Source organism: Rhincodon typus, chromosome 3, assembly GCF_021869965.1.
Source record: "Rhincodon typus isolate 14 chromosome 3, sRhiTyp1.1, whole genome shotgun sequence".
Classification (NCBI taxonomy): domain Eukaryota; kingdom Metazoa; phylum Chordata; class Chondrichthyes; order Orectolobiformes; family Rhincodontidae; genus Rhincodon; species Rhincodon typus.
In genome coordinates, this window is record NC_063334.1 from 6,906,792 (window position 1) to 6,923,187 (window position 16,396).

A 16,396-nucleotide genomic window follows, 5' to 3' on the forward strand; every position below is an offset into this window, starting at 1 on the left:
TCTGGCAGCATCTGTGGAGGAGAAAACAGAGTTAACGTTTCGGGTCCAGTGACCTTTCTTCCTCACCGGACCCGAAACATTAACTCTGTTTTCTCCTCCACAGATGCTGCCAGACCTGCTGAGCTTTTCCAGCAACTTTGTTTTTGGTCCTGATTTACAGAATCCGCAGTTCTTTTGGTTTTCCTCATCCAGGAGATTAGCAGTCTAGTGTATCCCATTTGTAACACTAACAAATTGAGGAAGCATGCCCAGGATCCATTTCTAAACAAGGTAGATGCTGAGGAAGTGGTTCCTGTCTTGTGATAATCTAGAACTAGTGAGTACAGTTTAAAAATTAGGGGTCTTCCATTTATGACAGAGATCAAGAGGAATTTCTTCTCTGAAAGTGTCAGTAATCTTTGGAATTTTCTACCACAGCAAGCAGTAAATGCTGGGTTATTGAATATGCTGAAGACTGAGTTAGACAGATTTTTGATGTATAAGGCAGTTACAAAAAAAACAGAAATTGCTGGAGAACTCAACAGATCTGGCAGTGTCTATGGACAGAAAACAGAATTAGCATTTTAAGTCCAGTGGCCCTTTTTCAGAACTGATTGTATCTAAGAAAAGGTGGTATTTGTGTAAAGACAGGGTTGGATTGGGTTCATGATGGAGGCAGGGGAAATTGTGGAAATGGTGTGATGATACCATGGCTTTAAGGGTCACATTTTGTCCTTTTTTTAATGAAGAGAGATTGAGACAGAGGTATTGAGAGGTCTGTTCCAATATAATAACATAAACAGCTTGTGAGGCCTTGATTTTTTTTAAAAAGTTGAAACAATAGAAGCAGCCTGAAGGGGAGGGGTCAATCTCCCATATCACCAGGATTTTAGTTTAACTTTCAGCGGCTGTTGGGGTTTGGAAGCTGCTATACATCTCTCCCTGCCACAGCAAAACACTCGTGTTTTCTCTCTCTGTCTCTCCCCACCAACCCCTCTCTGTCTCTCTCAGAGAAAACTTCTGGACTGGAAAATTGAATGTGAGACAATCTATTTTACTGAATTTGCCTTTCTCAAGAGTGTATCTATGAGATGTTATTACATTGGAACAGTTGCTATTTAGTAGTTAAATAATTTATTCTTCTGTTAAGTTTTCCAATAGAGTTAAATTCCTCTTTCTTTTATTTCTCTGTTCACCACAGAATAAGAAAGAAGTGTATATTGCTTCAAGCCTGGTAATTTGACTCATTGATTTGCATCCAAAACACAATGCCTTGCCTTCTTAATATATTTTGAGGGGGTTTGGTCTGGTCCATAACAAACTGGGGGCTCTTGTCAGGATTAAAATCTCTAATTCCAGGTTGGGCTCAGGATTATTGGACTCAAAGACAGCAAGTGGTGAGTTTTGGTGTTCCCTTTTCAGGGGGTTGCATTTGGTTGGTTTGAATAGGGTGTGTCTTGTGTAGTGCTGGCTCTTTCAGTCAGTAAGAGATTCCTGGGGGTGGAAGAAGTCACTTTGTGAGTTTTACAGAATGTGAGCAAGGCAAAGCTTTTGGAATTGGCAGATAAGCTTGAGTTGGGGCTGCCTTTGTCCCATGCGAAAAGAGAAGGTAATTGCAGCAATAGTTCTATATTTATGATTGCCAGAAACACACTTGGAATCTTTGGGAAATGGCTAAACTTCAATTGCAAATGAAGCAGCTTGAATTAGGGGCAATGACAAGGGAAAAAGAAAAAGAAAGAATAGCCCCAACAGAACAAAAGAGAAAAGGAAATGAAACAGTTTGAATTACGATTAAGAGGGAGAGAGAGTTTTTGAATTATGGAGAATGGAACTGAAAACTCAAAGTCGACTTAAAATGGCACAAGTAGAGGTGAAATGTGAGAGTAGTGATGAGGACAGTGATGGAGAGCAATTCCATCATAGCCAAAGGATGATTGGAGATTTGTTTAAGCATGACCAAGCATTGTCTAAGGTCAATGAAAGGGACATAGAAGACTTTTTTATTTCATTTGAGACAGAGGCTAAATAAATGAAATGGCCGGTGACCACATGGATATTGCTGATCCAAGCAAAGTTGATAGGTAGAGCTAGTGAGGTATTTGCATCATTATCAGAGGAGGTATCTGGGGAGTATCATGAGGTGGAAAACACCATTTTAAATGCATATGAACAAGTGCCAGAGGCCTACAGACAATGTTTTAGCAATCTAAGGAGGGAGCCTTGTCAAACATACATTGAGTTTTAAAGGATCAAACAAAGTAATGTTGATAGGTGGATAAGGGCTTTGAAAATAGATCAGACATTTTAGATCTTAGAGAGATGATTATTCTGGAGGATCAAAGAGTGGAAGAGCAGAGAGTTAAAACGGCAAGATTAACAGATGAAATGGCTGATGATTATGAGTTGGTTCATAAATCAAAGTTTGGTTTCCGATGTCAATTTCAGTCTGTGAGGCATAGGAATTTGGGAAAAGAGAAATCCTCAGGTGGTAAGGGAAAAGGAATTCTCATTGAAGATAATAAATATAGGTTTCCTTACTATCCTGTGGTAAACTATGAAGGGGAAAGAGAAGTGAAAAAGTTCAGGTGTTTTCACTGCAATAAAGCAGGCCGCATGAAGTCACAGTGTTGGTGGTTTAGAAAAAGCACTGGGAAAACAGACGCAGGAAAACAAGATATGCCAGTGAGTTTTGCTGAAGTGGTAGAAGAAAGCACAGTAGAAGCTAAAAAAAACTGCAATAGAATGTACAACCTGGTCAAGGGTTGGTTGAGATGATCTCCTTAAAGAATTTACTTTTTGTGGGTAGGGTTTACTCATATATGCCAGGAGGAGCAGGTAAAGAAATTAAGATTTTAAGAGATATGGGAGCAAGTCAATGGTTGATGATGAGAGATGAGATTTGTAATTCAGAAGTATTGCCATAAAAGGTAGTAATATAGGGAATTCATGGCGAGAAGAGCAATTTTCCATTTTATAAGGTGAGGTTGGAAAGTCAGGTAAGATGTGATGAAGTGGTGGTAGGAGTAATGGTGAAATTCTCAGTTCCAGAAATACAGTTTATCTTTGGTAATGATTAGGCTGGACCACAGTTGGGAGTGATCCCTACTGTGGTTGAAAAGCCAGTGGAAAGTTATACAACTGAGGTGTTACAGAAAATATATCCTGGGATTTTTCCTGACTATGTGGTAACAAGGTCAAAATGCCATAGGTTGAAACTAGAGGAGAAATCAAGGAATAAAGATAAAGAAGTTGAAGTGCACTTATCAGAAACTGTTTGATGAAATGGTTGAGAAAAAACAAGAATGGATGGAGAACAAAGTGGATATTTTTAGTTCAGAGGAATTAGCTGAATTACAACAGAAAGATGAAAAACTAAAGCAGTTGTATCAATAAGCATACTCAGAAAAAGAACCTAAATGTATCCCAGAATGTTACTATCTTAAAAATGAAGTCTTGATGAGGAAATGGAGACCATTGTATATTCAGGCAGCTCAGAAATAGGGAGAAGTTCATCAATTGTATGACTGGTGGGTTATAGAAAAGATGTATTGCGAGTAACAGATAAACTACCAGTTGGAGGTCTTTAGAAACGATGAAATCTCAAATACAAGACCATTTTTATTGGTCTGGACTACATGCAGATGTGGTTGAATTTTGTTGGACATATCATACATGTCACATAATTGGAAATCCTCAGGCAGTGATAAAAACCCATCTTTAATATACATTCCCGCATTTGAGGAACATTTTACAAGAGTTTTAATTGATTACGTAGGACCCCTCCCTAAAACAAAAATTAAGAGTCGATATTTGTTGACCATAATGGATGTATCTACAGGATTTCCAGGGGCCATTCCATTATGTAGTATCATGGTTAAATGTATTGCAGAAGAGCTACTCAACATTTTTACTAGATAGGAACTACCCACAGAAGAAGAATCAGATCAAGGGTCAAATTTCAAATCAAAGTTATTCAAGGAAGTTATGGATAGCTTAGAAATAAAGCAATTCAAATCCACTGCGTACCATCCAGAATCACAGAGAGCATTAGAACAGTGACATCAAACTTTAAAGACCATGTTGTGGGCTTACAGTCAAGACTATACCGAGAAGGTGACCGTGAGCTGCCTTCTTGAACCACTGCAGTCCATGTGTTGTAGGTAGATCCACAATGCCATAAGGGAAGGAATTCCAGGATTGTACTCAGTGACAGTGAAAGAATGGCAATATATTTTCAAGTCACAATGGTGAGTGACTCAGAGGGGAATTTACAGATGGTGGTGTTCCCATATATCTGCCATCTTATCTTTCAAGATGGAAGTGGTCATGGATTTGGAAGCTGCTATCCAAGGATCTTTGGTGAATTACTACAGCCCATCCTGTACATGGTACGTACTGCTGCTACTGAGCATTGGTGGTAGAGGGAGTGGATGCTTGTAGATATGATGGCAATCATGCAGGCTGCTTTCTCCTGGATGGTGTCAAGCTTCTTGACTGTATTTAGAGCTGCACCTATCAGGCAAATGGGAAGCATTCCATTACACTCCTGACTATATTCTTAGATGGTGGACAAACTTTAGAGAGTCAGGAGGTGAGTTACCCACTACAGTATTCCTAGCCTCGGACCTGCTCTTGTAGCCATTGATTTATGTAGCAAGTCCAGTTGAGTTTCTGGTCAATGGTGAATATGTAATATTGATAGTAGGGCATTCAGTGATGGTTACACCATTGAATGTCAAGGGGTGATGGTTAGATTGTTAAGACTGACTCTTGTTGGAAATGATCATTTCCTGGCATTTGTCTGACATTAATGTTATTCAAGTGTCAATCCAAACTGGAAACTGTCAGGGACTTGTGGCATTTTGGCATGGATTGCTTCAGTATCTGAGGAGTTGTGATTAGGGCTGAACACTGTGCAATCATGGGTAAACATCTGATTTCTGCCCTCGTGATGGAGGGAAGGTCATTGATGAAGCAACTGAGGATGAATGAGCCCAGGACACTACCCTGAGGAACTCCTGCTGAGATGGTCTGGAGCTAAGATGATTGACCTCCAAATGTGGCCAGTAGACAGAAAGGCAGCATCTAATTCAAATTCTTCCATTTTAATAGTAAACCAAGATGAGAGCAGTTGAAGTTCACATGTACTATGAATTCTGATTTTGGTCATTTTTACAGTATCACAGTATTGAAGCACTTTTTACTATGGTTTAAACAAATCTGTACTTGACCTGTGTGTCCCATTTCATGAAATCGCCACAGACCAGTTAGCCAGGCCTTTTGTTTTGTTTGCTGAAGTTATAGAAATAAATTTTCTGACCGTAATATGGGCAGCTACAGGTTCCTGAGCTAATGGAAGTCTTCTAAAATATGACTGTTCTCAGATGTTCGTGTGAAAATCTATTTAAAACACTTATTATGCATTTGGCAAAGGAATTTCATTAAAAACTTGATACAGGATCTCTAGGAAGGAATTTTTAAGAAATCACTTCTCATTATTCCATCCACTAAAGGATATCGAATAATCAACTTTAAAATAAAACTTTGAATAGACCAATTTCACATTTATCATCTCAACAAAATGTTTACTGATTGCTATTGTTCCATTCTTGGGGAATTGAATGCAAAGATCAATATGAATTCCTGAAGAACCATAAATTTACATTGAGATTTCACATTAAAATTAGCAATTGACTTTGTTAAGGCACCAAAGATTAGCAAATCTATAGAACTGTTAAATGGCTCACAAAAATTCAATTCCATTTAAGCAGAAACTTTCCGGTCAGTTTTTATGACTGAAAGGCCATCGTTTATGCACTAACTAAATAAATCAGCAAAGCTCAGGAGGAAGTCATCTACATTTAAGGTAAATCAATTTCTGTAGCAATAAATCATCTTTCTGCAAGGCCACCTGCTCAGGTTAGCTGTCGGAACATTGTTAATGCTGCAAATCAAACACCACCACGGAATTTATGGGAGAGCAGAACTATGATAATAATTTTTACTTTACTTTAATGAACTTCACTGCAAAGCACCAGAGAACGTTCCGAGAAATGTCGCTGTGGCACAAGTAAATCACCCTGTCATAATTTGCCAGAAAATCAGTGCAGCAGTTCATTGTGTGTTGGCTTAGAAACACCATGCCTTTAGCACAGAAAACAACAAATGTTGGAGATCACAGTGGGTGAGACAACATCCATGGAGAGAGCAAGCTAACATTTTGAGTCTAGCTGACTCTTCATCAGAGCTTAAATGAAGTGTGGAGGGGGCAACATTTACACTATATTTGGTGGAGGTGGGGAGGTGAGGTAGGGTGCTGGTGGAGAAAAGATGTTGATAGTTCAGATTAAGGAATGTGTGAATGGCAGAACAATGGTGTCTTAACAGATAACTCAGTGTGGAGCTGGAGGAACACAGCAGGCCAGACAGGATCAGAGGAGCAGGAAAACTGACATTTCGGGTCGGGACCCTTCTTCAGAAATCCTGCTTCTCTGATGCTGCCTGGCCTGCTGTGTTCCTCCAGCTCCACACTGTGTTATCTCTGACTCCAGCATTGGTAGCTCTTACTTCCTCTCGGTGTGTTAATAGACTTGTTTCTGGCATAAAGTTACTCAGAACATAGGAATAGGAGAAAGTTTTTAGCTTCTTGAGCATTTTCTATCATTCAAGTAGAATAATTGATAATTGTATCTTTAGTCATTTACCTGCCTTTGTTCTGACCACTAAAAATCCTAACCAACCAAAAATCCAAAGGCACCAGCGGTGAAGAGGATGGGATGACTATTAGTTGAGGGGTGGCACCAATGTCAGTCAAGAATTTGGTCCAATCTCAGTCCAGGGGTTAGGCCATGATCAGTCAGGCATCGTAACAGAGTCCGGGGATCAGTCCTTTGAAATGGGTCACAGTTAGTCTTGCAGCTCAAGGCCAAACAGTTTGGCAATGACAGGAACATGAGAGAGGGTGCCTTGGGATTGGGAGCTGGGCCATATTCATTTGGGACTTGCCCTGCAAGTTAATCCAAAGGATGGGCTGTGGTCAGTCCATGGGTAAAGTAGGAAGGTCAAGGATTCCTTGGGGCTTCGGTAGAAATCAGACAACAGCATCAAAGAAAACATCAATTACAATGTCGTCAACAACCCCAGCAGATGCCACACAGTCTCCAGAAGTAGAAGCAGCAGCTGAAGAGCACCCCCAGAGACAGAGGAGAATGGCCAGCCCCTGAATCTACTGGCCTGATTGTCATTCTCTACTGCTATCCGAGAACCAGCGCAGGAGGAGACTAAGGATATGCCAGACCAACATCAGCAAACTGTGTCATCTGTTGGAGCAAGACGTGTTCTGGCAAGGTGTGGGTGACCATCCCATCTGCTACCCAAGGTAACAACTGCCTGAATTTACTATGTGCGTACCCTATCACAAATCTGCTGAGTTCCTCAATAGATAAGGTTCATATCCCATTATTGGGATATTCCTGTGAGAATCAGTGCCAAATCTTCAATGTGTCCTGGGAACTGCAGAACTCATATGTACTGGAAAACTGTCAGGTCCCTGCCTTCTTCCAAGATCCTGTGGCCAAACAGGAATAACTGCTGAGAGACAAGGACCACCCCAGGGGCTACCACTGAAAATATCTGATGACACTTTTATGAAACCCTCAGGTTGATGCAGAACAGAGATACAACATTGTCCATAGTTCCACTAGGGCCAGAGTAGAGCAGAACATAGTCCTCCTTAATGTGAGTATCGATGCCTGGCCTGCTTGGCTCACCTGGTGGTAAGTTTTCCACCACTTTACCGTGGCATGTTGAGTCCTTCCAACTGGAACTGATGAAGGTAGGATGTCCTGGATACAAATCAAATGGGGGATTGAATGCAATCCTTTGAGGATGAGGAACAGGACATTAAATGGGAGGGGACGTGCAGGAGAGTATGAAAGAGCTGTGTTGAGCACCAGAGGTAAGACAGAACTTCAGTGAAACCCACTTTCAGGACGATTAGGACTGGGGTTGGGCTTCCTTCTCTTGTATTACTTTCTGCTATTTTTTTGGCAAGCAGTCCCTGTTCAATCCACAGTACACACAGTTTTATCTACACTCTTTGAAGTTGAGCCTTGTTGACTAATATTTTTTTATTTATGATTGAATGGAAGCTATCTTGGGCTGATCTCACCCTTAGTATCTTTATTTTTACAGGCCTTCCTCACCATTCAGAAGAAAGTGGTGGTTGGTGAGACATGGCAGAAAATATTCGAGAAACTCAGCAAGATTGGCAGCATCTCTGGGGAGAGGAGAAGAGTTAATATTTTGAACCCAAAGACTTGCTTGCTTGTGTGATGAGCAATATTTGGTCATTACTACGCCTTTCATTGTTCAGACCATTGAGTGTAGGAGTTGGGATGTCATGTTGCCAGAACTGGAGGGCTTGAGTTATAAGGAGAAGCTGGATAGGCTGGGACATTTTTCACTGGAGGTTAAGGGGTGACCTTACAGATGTTTATAAAATCATGAGGGGCACAGGTAAGGTGAATAGCAAAGGTCTTTTCCCGATGATAGGGGAATTCAAAACTAGAGGGCATATTTTTAATGTGAGAGGAGAGAGATTTAAAAGGGGCAACTTTTTCACACAGAGTTTGGGTTCATATGCGAAATGAACTGCCTGATGATGTAGTAGATGCAGGTGCAGTTACAACATTTTAGAAGACATTTGGACAGGTACACGAATAGGAAAGGTTTTGAGGGATATGGGCCAAACACAGGCAAATAGGGCTAGTTTAGTTTGGGAAACTTAGTCAGCATGGACGAGTTGGACTGAAGGGTCTGTTTCTGTGCTGTATGAGTCTATTTTGCAATAACTTTCAGAAATTGTCAATTTTTGTTTTCCATTTCTGCGCAGCATAGATGTTTTTTGATTGAGAACAGGGTATTTCCAACCTCAAACTTGTAGAGCTGGCCAATCCCTATTTCAGCCTGTGAGCAGAGTCCAGTTTCTGAAGGTTAATGTGTACAAGAGTGACGTTTTGTTCAATATTTGAAATCTTCATATTCCTTGTTCCGCCTGTTCTAAGTCATTTCAACAACATCGACCATTGCAATGGCCCAGTAATCAAATTTATTGGCACTTGGAAACAGCTGAGAATAAAAAAAGATGTAAATGTGCTTCCCTGCTTGGAAATGATAAGTTTCATTGCATTCATTTACTTGAAATTCAACATTAATTAATCAAAATTCTGACTAGCAACATTTTCTTGCCATTATCTTTGAGAACCATGAATTTCAGGGGCAAATTTGATAAAGCGTTCAATGACTACTTGCCTTAAATACTTCAGAGTGACAAGCATTCTTTACTTGGCACTTAAAATTTATTCTTATAACCCCAAACTATTTATTCATAGAGTTGATTTTTCCTTGTTTTGACAGAATGCTGCTCAGTAGCTCTTCAACCTGTAGAGGCTAATAAGACAAAAAATAAAGAATGGTACATGAGGATTCTACAGAGGTTCATGCCGCATTGTATGTGTAATGGGTCCCCAGCTGATTATTTACTGAACTTTTCAACAATATGCTTCACTACTGTTTTCAAATAAATGCATGTAGTCATTGTCAATTTATATGTAATCTGTCTTTGTTAGAGCATTGTTAGTATTGTATGATTTCTGTACTTTAGTGTTACAGTTCTTGCAATGTAGATATTGGATTCTAATATTGTATTCAAATGTAACATTTTGATGTGGTGGTGTTATACATGTTGTACTAGTATCACAAATTCAAAGAATATAAGTGTCAGCTGTTTGAGTTGGGTGGAGTTGGAGGGTGTAGGAACTGGTAGTTCAATTGAAAGCATTGTGTGGAAAAGTTACATTGAAAAAGGCTTTATTTCGATTGAAAATTCATCAATCAGGGAGAGACAACTGGGCTGGCCACCATTCACAGGCATCCATAGTGCACTTAGCTGCTATTTCCCCTTTGTCTATGCCCTCCTCCATGTGTTGCTGTCACCCCTTTTCAATGGGTATAAATAGACTTTGACCAATTGTGTGGTTGTGTAACATATTATTTTGCCCATGCTTTCTAGGGAGTGCTGTAAGCCTCCTACCAGTTAAAACATCCTAATGATATGTTTCTCCTGCTAATTGGGGATGTATTATCTATGAAGTACCAGAAATAGCTAGGAAGAGAAGAGTAGCGGAAAGCTGTGACTACCTAAAATTACATGAAAAGTGCAAAATGTAAATAAGCCATTTAGACAAGCCAGTCGTCCCTGTCACTATTTACCCTTTACATGGGCTATACTCCCAATCTCTTGTACACAGTCTGTTCCTGTATCCCTTAATCTCCACTTTCTTTCAGCTATCCATCTAACCTATTCTTAAATGTTAACAATTTATGTTTGTCATTAATTTTTGCAATTAATTCTGCTTCAGAAGAGTTCCTGTGGTTCTTTGTTCTAAATTACATACGTTTAGTTCCATATCTATGTTTCTTCATTCTAGATTCTGCAATCACTGAAATCAATCTATGTCTATATCCATCCAGGTATCTCAGTATAATTTAAATATAATCACCTCTTTTAAATCATCCTGTCATCTTTACTGTTCTACAAAATGATCTCTATTATTTTTCACTGTGTTTATATTTGTATTTCCTCACAACAGGAAGATACGAAATGAATCTACACACTCAGCATTCTGTCCAAAACTGTATATGCTCTGGTCTCTCCATTCAGTATTATCATTTCAGGCTTCACTTGCCATAGCATAGCCTTATTCACTCGAAGGGCTGTTTTAATTTCTTGTGAATCTAAATGTTCAAATTCTTCCACACTTCCACATCATTCAGTTTTAATACATTGAAAGTATAATTTTTACTTTTGTAACCTACAGTATGTTACCTTACATTTACTGACATTAAATTTCAGCTGTCAGCATTTTTATCTGTTCCACTTTCTCAGTGCTGTCACTATTCTTATGCCATATCTGTCTTCTGCAGATCAATTTCTCCAGATTCATGGAATAAATGATTAAAACAAAATTTTTAAAACATTGCACAATTTTCACATCTGTGAGAAATAATCATTATGGATGTCCTTGAGTGATTTACCTTTGTAAATGTAACCTGTGGAGATTTCCAAATTGGTTGTTAGGAATGTGGAAGAGACCAATCCAGGCAAATAGTTATTAAAATATAGTGTTTATTTGAGGCATTTTCTAAAGTTACTCCATCTCCTGGGGTAATGCAATGCTCCACATCTATTTATCACAAAAAAGGTTCTATTGCAAGTGAAAGATATTGAAGCATTGATGCTGTTTCTTTCAGCTCCTTTCTTTGTGAGACAAAATATTATGTATAATTGAAGAAAGAACATCCAATGAGGGAAAGCCAGGCATGTCTGTAATTGTGTTTAATGAACATTGTCAGTATTGAAGAATATCTACTTTGTATTATAATGTATGCAGATTGAATTTAATTAGCATAATTCATCAACATGACAGAGTTTAAAGCGTACCTCATGGATAATTAGCGCAAGGCAAAAACATGACATTTCCTTCTCACTCTAGTTTACAATTTGCCTTTTTTTTACTTCTTTACTGCAATTCACATTTGTCTGATTATGGTTTTCAGAAGTTTTCTTTCCCATCTATTATCATCAAGTTTTCAGGCTTTTCCTGTCCTCTCTCTCCTGTTTTTTTCCTGCATCTATCCAATGCCATTGTAGTTTTTACACCTGTCCCTTTCCTGGCGGATAGAGGGTGACTTGATGATAATATCACTTTGTTAGCAATGCAAAGGCCTGAGGCTATTGCTCTGGGGACTTAGGTTCAAATTCAAGTGCCAGCAACTGATGGAATTTAAACTCAATTTTTAAATCTGGAAATGAAAGCCAATCTTTGGAATGGTGAGAATGCACCTCTCAGTGATTGTCATAAAAACCTAATTGGTTCACTAAAGCCCTTTTCAACCTCTGAAGTGGGCCTGGAAAACCATTCAAGCAAATGCTGTCCTTGCCATAGATTCCCAAGTCCTGGGAAAGAATAATAAAGGACGAGTCTGGAGGTTATAATGGCAAAGTTGAGCTAGTCCGACTGGACCATAGTGCTGCTCTCTTATTAGAGAAAGAGATGACAAGTGAAGGTTTAACCTGGGGATCACCATGCCTCAGGCGAGGAGAGAGGTTGAGAAGGGAGGGTTCTCCATGGTAACCTTAGGCGCGGTGTGTGAATTGAACCGAAGCTGCAGGTAATAGATCCAGAGTGAAATCCGAAGGTTGTGAATTCAGATCTTTGTAATGGAAAGACATGAAACTGAATTCAACAAATCTGGTAATCTTGGGATAGGGGAAGTAAACAATGACAATGGAAGTTTAGCGTAAAAAAGGCCAGTGATTAGTAGTAGACTCACCAACTTTAAGGGCATTTAAATGGTCATTGGATAAACATATGGATGATAATGGAATAGTGTAGGTTAGATGGGCTTCAGATTGGTTTCACAGGTCGGCGCAACATCGAGGGCAGAAGGGCCTGTACTGCGCTGTAATGTTCTATGTTCTATGGTTCAATAATATCTTTCAGAAATGGAAACTACTTAATCTAGCCTACATGTATTTTAGCCTCATACTAAGTGGGTTGCATAGAATCCCTACAGTGTGGAAACAGGCCCTTTGGCCCAGCAAGTCCACACTGACCCTCAGAGCATCCCACCAAAACCTATCCCCATATAACCTACCTCATCTACACATCCCTGAACACTACAGGCAATTTAGCATGGCCAATCCACCTAGCCTGCACACCTTTGGAGTGTGGGAGGAAACTGGAGCAAACCCACACAGGCACGGGGAGAATGTACAAACTCCACACAGACAGTCGCCCGAGGATGGAATTGAACTTGGGTCCCTAGTACTGTGAGGCAGCAGTGCTAACCACTGTGCTGCCAATTCCTCTCAATTCATGCAGTTAAAGAAATATTTTAGTATCTTATTTTTGTTAAAGTTTGGAACACACAAGAATGTAGCAGCTCACATACTGAGTTAGAGCTGTGTTCTGATATTGAGTCAGTACAGCCAGGCGACATGGAGAATAAGCATTAGTGACAGTCATTCGATCAGTATGATAACATTTTGCATCAGTTGGTTGGGGCTTCATGTGAGAGACTGTGGGTTGAAACAGGAGTTAAGTGGATAATCTCGGCTAATGATGGGACTGTTAGAGGTAACATCTTTAGAATGAGGCATTGGATCAATGTCATGAGCTCTTTACCTTTTCATGAAAATGTAAAGTTACTTATACTTAAAGAAAAACATGAGTTTCATGTGTTTTAGACTACATCCTTTCTTAAACCTTGAAAGATAGAAACAGGTAACTGATAAATATCTCATTGGAATTCAGAAAAAAATCAAAACAGCAAGATTGCCAAGTAATAACTTAGATCTTTAATGTAATCAAACACCCAAAGGCACTCACAAGGAAATTATAAATCAGATTATGACACCAAGACATTTAAGGAGATGTATGGGTAGATGGCCAAAACTTTGTCAAAGAGGAGGATTTTAAGAATTTTAAGGATGAACACAAAACAGAGGTACAAAGAGTTTAGGGTAGAATTTCTAAAGTTCAGGGTTTTGTTAGCTGAAGGCATAGCTAGCATGAAGTGATTAGAATTGGGAGACTCATGAGACCAGAATTACAACTACAGATAGTTCTCCTATAACACGATAGTTGCGTTCTTGTGTGACCTTGTGCTATGGAAAATCGCCATAGAAAATTGCGTTATAGGGAAGTTGCCGTAGAAAACCTCTAAATCTGTACAGCAGAAAGTTCACGTTACCCAAACAGTGTCCACTATTCATCAACTGCGTCACAGCCAATTCGTTTTAATGAAACATGAGTTATAGCAGAATTACCTGTATATTGCTGCTTTGAAGGTTTAAGTGAGCTGGAGGAGCTTACAGAGATAGGGGAGGGTGAGGTTATGGATGGGTTTATTAACAAGGATGAGAATTTTAAAGTCAAGGCAGCCACCAATGAAGGTCAGTGAGCACAAGGGTGAGGGGTGAAGAATACTTGGTATGAATTAGGACTTGGGCAGCAAAGCTTTGGATGACATCAAGTGAATAGCGGTGGTCAATAATGCACCTCACTGGAGGAAGAGCCTCCACAAATAACCCCATCTTCAATGATGAAAGAGCCCAGTACATCAGTGCAGAAGATAAGGCTGGAGTATTTGCAGCAATTTTCAGCGAGAAGTGTCAAGTGAATGATCCATCTCAGCCTCCTCCAGTAGTCCCCATAATTACACATACCAGTCTTCAGCCAATTTGATTTACTTTACATGATATCAAGAAATAGTTGGAAACACAAGGTATTGACTAGGCTCTGGGCCCTGACAACATTCCGGCAATAGTACTGAAGACTTGTGCTCCAGAACTTGCAGCTCTGCTAGCCAAGCTGTTCCAGTACAGTTACAATACTGGCATCTACCCAACAATGTGGAAAATTGCCCAAGTATGTGCTGTATAGAAAAAGCAGGACAAATCCAATCCAACCAATTACTGCCCCATCAGTCTCCTCTCAGTCATCAGTAAAGTGATGGAAGGTGCCATCAACAGTGCTTCAAGCAGCACCTGCTCAGAAATAACCTGCTCAGGGACGCCCAGTTTGGGTTCCACCAGGGCCACTCAGCTCCTGACCTCATTACAGCCTTAGTTCAAACGTGGACAAAAGAGCTAAAGTTCAGAGGTGAGGTGAAAGTGACAACCATTGACATCAAGGCTGCATTCTTCCAAGGGTAATGTCGAGGAGCCCTAACAAAACTGGAATCAATAGGAATTAGGCTAGAAACTCTCCAGTGGTTGGAGTCATACCTGGCACATAGAAAGATGGTTGTAGCTGCTGGAGGTAGTCATCTCCACTCCAGGCCATTTCTGCAAGCATTCCTCAGGGTAGTTTCTCAGGCCCAACATTATCAGCTGCTTCATCAATGACATTCCTTCCATCATAAGGTCAGAAGTGTTGGGTGTACACTGATAATTGTACCATGTTCTATACAATTTGAGACTCCTAAAATGTCAGTTTATATGCAGAAGATAGGGTGAGGGGAGGGGGTAAGGAGTAAATGATGGTGATAGAGCACAAAGAAAGAGAAGAACAGTTGGACAGAAGACAAAGGGAGTGGATAACGATCTGGCTAGGAAGGTGAATAGCTATGAATGGGGACTGTTAGTGGCTAACAATGGGTTGTGTGTAATAGCTGATATGTGGCTTGGGGACCACTTTGCAGAACACCTACGCTCGGTTCGCAACAAACAACTGCACCTCCCAGTCGCGAACCATTTCAACTCCCCCTCCCATTCCTTAGATGACACGTCCATCCTGGGCATCCTGCTGTGCCACAACGATGCCACCCGAAGGTTGCAGGAACAGTACCTCATATTTCACTTGGGAATCCTGCAGCCCAATGGTATCAATGTGGACTTCACAAGCTTCAAAATCGCCCCTCCCCCTACCGCATCCCAAAACCAGTCCAGCTTGTGCCCACCTCCCTAACCTGTCTTTCCTCCCACCTATCCCCTCCTCCCACCGCAAGCCCCACCCACATCTCCTACCTACTAACCTCATCCCGCACACTTGACCTGTCCATCCTCCTTGGGCTGACCTATCCCCTCCCTAACTCCCCACCTACACTCACCTTTATTGGCTCCACCCCAACCTCTTTGACCTGTCTGTCTCCTCTCCACCTATCTTCTCCCTTATCCATCTTCTATCCACCTCCCCCTCTCTCCCTATTTATTTCAGAACCCCCTTCCCCTCCCCCATTTCTGAAGAAGGGTCTAGGCCCGAAACGTCAGCTTTCCTGCTCCTCTGATGCTGCTTGGCCTGCTGTGTTCATCCAGCTCTACACCTTGGGCCGCTGTCCCCACACTCCCCACTGGGCCGCTGACCCCCACACTCCCCACTGGGCCGCTGACCCCACACTCCCCACTGGGCCGCTAGCCCCCACTGGGCCATTGTCCCCACACTCCCCACTGGGCCGCTGCCCCCCACTGGGCCTCTATCTCTATGTGATAACAAGGCCTAGTTTGTGATGATGTAGGAGTAAGGATATAAACACTGGCATTTTCCAAGCTACCAACAGTTCTGAGGAAGGATCACTCAACCTGAAACTTTAACTCTGATTTCTCTCCACAGATGCTGCCAGACCTGCTGAGCTTTTCCAGTAATTTCTCTTTCTTTGTGATTTAATTCTTCCTCCACAGTTCAGTGAATGTGACACCTGTTATTCATGCCTTCAGTAATGTACTCAGTAAAAGCTGGGTTCTTACATATGGCTTTCTTGACTCACTGCAAGACTCAATTGGATTTGCACTGGGCCGCTGTCCCCACACTCCCCACTGGGCCGCTGCCCCCCACACTCCCCACTGGGC